The sequence below is a fragment of the Salvelinus alpinus genome, chromosome 31, assembly GCF_045679555.1.
Source record: "Salvelinus alpinus chromosome 31, SLU_Salpinus.1, whole genome shotgun sequence".
Lineage (NCBI taxonomy): Eukaryota > Metazoa > Chordata > Actinopteri > Salmoniformes > Salmonidae > Salvelinus > Salvelinus alpinus.
Window position 1 is genome coordinate 14,037,053 of NC_092116.1, and position 4,904 is coordinate 14,041,956.

Sequence of the window (4,904 nt, forward strand, 5' to 3'; positions counted from 1 at the left end):
TCCAAAGACAATTGTTTTTTCTCTTGTATATGTAAATGGTTTTTATAGAGAATTATTAACACACTTTCCAGCACAGTAGATGGAAAAATATCATGCATTTTCTTTGAATAAGTTATATTTTGTTGACTTCCATGTTTCTCATGCTGCAGAAGTCTGTTGACAGGTGGAGAATGGCGTGCAATTGCGGCCTGAATTCGGGGCTTTCCTGCATCATCTCTTTATACTTCTATTGGTACACATGCAGGAATGCCCTGAATTGTGGGCAGCGATCTCTGGCCCCTGCCCTACGGAGGGGGCGGCTCAGGGCGAGACGTCTCACTGGTTCATTCTTTTCAGGGCGGGGCGGGTAGGGTGAGCTGAGGGAACAATAAGTAGACCAGAGCTGAGCATAATATTATGGAGGAACCGTGTGCTCGTGGGAAAAGCATGCTTACGCGAGAGGAAACACCCACTTACATAGACAGGAACCTTGATATTTTAGTAAAAATGTCTGTCATTTAGCAGATGCTCTTTTCAAGAGTGATTTACAGGAGCAATTAAGTGCCTTGCTCAAGTGCACATTGACAGATTTTTCACGAAGTCAGCTCAGGGATTCGAATCGGAGACCTTTCGGTTAGTGGCTCAATGCTCTTAACCACTAGGCTACATTTCATGCAATTCTACATAGTTTACATGATAGAAGACATTAGCTGATAGAAGACATTAGCTGATAGAAGACATTAGCTGATAGAAGACATTAGCTGATAGAAGACATTAGCTGATAGAAGACATTAGCTGAATCTTTTTTTAATGCCACACAAATGACCGGAATGAGTGACACTGACAAACTGAGATCAATCTGGTCTTGAGTTCAAACAAACAATAGCCCAGGCCAATGAAGCAACACACAGATAGTACAATATTAGGAGGCTATATACTGTATGTGTATATACAGTGCCTTCGGAAAGTATTCAGACCCCTTCCCTTTTCCCACATTTTGTTACGTTACAGCCTTATTCTAAAATGGATTTTTTTTTTTTATCAATCTACACACAATAACCCATAATGACAAAGTGAAAACAGGTTTTCAGAATTTTGCTAAAAAGCAAAACCCAAGCCATGAGGTTGAAGGAATTGTCCGTAGATCTCCAAGACAGGATTGTGTTGAGGCACAGACCTGGGGAAAGGTACCGAAGAAAATCTGCAGCATTGAAGGTCCCCAAGAACACCGTGGCCTCCATCATTCTTAAATGGAAGAAGTTTAGAGCTGGCCACCTGGCCAAACAGCAATCAGGGGAGAAGGGCTTTGGTCAGTGAGATGAACAAGAACCCAATGGTCACTCTGACAGAGCACCAGAGTTCCTCGGTGGAGATGGGAGAACCTTCCAGAAGGACAACCATATCTGCAGCACTCCACCAATCAGGCCTTAGTGGAAGAGTGGCTAGACGGAAGCCACTCCTCAGTAAAATGCACATGACAGCCCACTTGGAGTTTGCCAAAAGGCACCTAAAGGACTCTCAGACCATGAGAAACAAGATGTTCTGGTCTGATGAAACCAAGATTGAACTCTGGCCTGAATGCCAAGTGTCACGTCTGGAGGAAACCTGGCACCATCCCTACAGTGACGCATGGTAGTGGCAGCATCATGCTGTGGGGATGTTTTTCAGTGGCAGGGACTGGAAGACTAGTCAGGATCGAGGGAAAGATGAACGGAGCAAAGTACAGAGAGATCCTTGATGAAAACCTGCTCCAGAGCGCTCAGGACCTCAGACTGGGGCGAAGGTTCACCTTCCCACAGGACAACGACCCTAAGCACACAGCCAAGACAACGCAGGAGTGGCTTCGGGACAAGTCTGAATATCCTTGAGTGGCCCAGCCAGAGTCCGGACTTGAACATGATCAAACATCTTTGGAGAGACCTGAAAATAGTTGTGCAGAGACGCTCCCCATCCAACCTGACAGAGCTTGCGAGGATCTGCAGAGAAGAATGGGAGAAACTCATGACGCTTGTAGCTTCATAGCCAAGAAGTCTTGAGGCTGTAATCGCTGCCAAAGGTGCTTCAACAAAGTACTGAGTAAATTACCTTTATTTAACTAGGAAAGTCAGATAAGATCAAATTCTTATTAACAATGACGGCCTACACCGGCCGAACCCGGACTAATTGTGCACTGCCCTATGGGACTCCCAATCACGGCCAGTTGTGATACAGCCTGGATTCAAACCAGGGTGTCTGTAGTGACGCCTCTAGCACTGAGATGCAGTGGCTTAGACCACTACACCACCCAGGAGCCCAAAGGGTCAGAATACTTATGTAAATGTGATATTTCAGTATTATTTTGATCAATTAGCAAAAATTTCTACAAACCTGTTTTTGCTTCATAATTATGGGATATTGTGTGTAAATTGATGAAGAAAAAACACTATTTAAATCAATTTTAGAATAAGTGGTCAAGTGGTCTGAATGCACTGTGTGTGTGTGACACACAGTTGAAGTCGGAAGTTTACATACACTTAGGTTGGATTCATTAAAACTTGTTTTTCAACCACTCCACAAATTTCTTGTTGACAAACTGTAGTTTTTGAAGTTGCTTAGGACATCTACTTTGTGCATGACACAAGTAATTTTTTCAACAATTGTTTACAGACAGATTATTTCACTTATAATTCACTGTTTCACAATTCCAGTGGGTCAGAACTTTACATACAGTAAGTTGACTGTGCCTTTAAACAGCTTGGAAAATTCCAGAAAATTATGTAATGGCTTTAGAAGCTTCTATAGGCTAATTGACATAGTTTGAGTCAATTGGAGGTGTACCTGTGGATGTATTTCAAGGCCTACCTTCAAAACTCAGTGCCTCTTTGCTTGACATCATGGGAAAAAAAAGAAATCAGCCAAGACCTCAGAAAATACATTTTGGACCTCCACAAGTCTGGTTCATCCAAGGGAGCAATTTCCAAACGCCTGAAGATACCACGTTCATCTGTACAAACAATAGTACGCAAGTATAAACACCATGGGATCATGCAGCCATCATACTGCTCAGGGAGGAGACACGTTCTGTCTCCTAGAGATGAACGTACTTTGGTGCAAAAAGTGCAATTCAATCCCAGAACAACTGCAAAGGACCTTGTGAAGATGCTGGAGGAAACGGGTACAAAGGTATCTATATCCACAGTAAAACGAGTCCTATATTGACAACCTGAAAGGCCGCTCAGCAAGGAAGAAGCCACTGCTCCAAAACCTCCATAAAAAAGCCAGACTACGGTTTGCAACTGCACATGGGAACAACGATCGCACTTTTTGGAGAAATGTCCTCTAGTCTGATGAAACAAAATGACCATAAAGATCATTTATGTTTGGAGGAAAAAGGGGGACGTTTGCAAGCCGAAGAACACCATCCCAAACATGAAGCACGGGGGTGGCAGCACCGTTGTGGGGGTGCTTTGCTGCAGGAGGGTCTGGTGCACTTCACAAAATAGATGGCGTCATGAGGAAGGAAAATGATGTGGATATATTGAAGCAATATCTGAAGACATCAGTCAGGAAGTTAAAGCTTGTCCTCCATGCAGATGATTCTGCGCTGTTGGTTTCACACTAAGACAAAAATGTGGTTGAGAAAGTCCTCCGTGCTGAACTTCTGATTGTCAGTAAATGGCTATATGACAATAACTGTCACTTTACCTTGGAAAAACAGTCCCATCTTGTATGTGTACAAAGAGAAACTGAGGAAATCCCCTGAATGTAAGTTGTTAGTAGGTGACATAGTGGTCACAGCAAAAGACACATTTAATTATCTTGGATGTGTGCTAGATAACCATCTGACAGGGGAGAACATAGTTCAAAGCGTTCTCTCCAAAGTGAACCATACAACTTGGTTTCTGGCACAAACCTCAACATTTCTGTTTAAGAATGCAATGGTGGCATTGGCAGGGGCTCTTGTTCAGTGCCACTTCGACTATGCGTTCTCTTCCTGGTATAATAGTGCACCTAAGATAATTAAAAACCAACTGCAGACATCTCAGGATTATTTATACAAACTTTTAGCAGGTACTCATCTTGATCGTTCCCACTTTGAAAGCCATAGATGGCTCAAAGTGGAGGAGAGAGTCTCACAGATGAAATTGTGTCTTGTACATCAGATTGTCCACAGTATGGTCCCAGGTACCTATGTAACTACTTTAACTTGGTCCGGGATACCCATAACTATTCCACTAGAAGGAGTGAAAAATCGAATTCCTTTAGATTTAATATTGGTATGAGGGAAAGAAACCTTTTTGTACTCAGCTGGCATTCTTTGGAATAGTCTTCCAAAGATTTTGAAATGTATAACCTCCATAGGCAGTTTCAAGTTCTCATTGAAAAAATGCAAAATGGTGGCATGTCTCAAAAGTCGTAAGACTACAGTACGTGGGTGAGAAGAAAATGCCCGGGATAGATACGGTCTGCCTTTTGTTGTCTATTATGTATCATATTGTGATTGTCTTGTATATATTAGGCATTGCTTGTTCTATATATGTATTAGGGGTATGTAAGACAAGGAAGATGTACCTGTCCAGAGTTGTTTATCCAATTCCGAGGCGCATGTTGAAGATATTGGAAGAACTGTCCACATTTACTTTTCATCAGCCAACAAGATGAGTAGACCTAACGAACAGCAAAAGCACTAGCTTATGTCAATCTACTATCCCCCATAGTACAAAAGTTGACCTATTCTGTGTGAGAAATAAATATTCCAAACATAGTCTGGGACAGTTGTGGGATGCGATACATCTCAAATTAATACAACCACTAGCATAAAAAAAAACGTTTTTATATAACGAAGCTGATGCAACAGATCAGAACGTTTAGCTTAAAATGTTGCAATGCACACACGGCAGTAGGCCATAAGCGCGAATGTTCCATTTGCGGGGAAACACCATTCT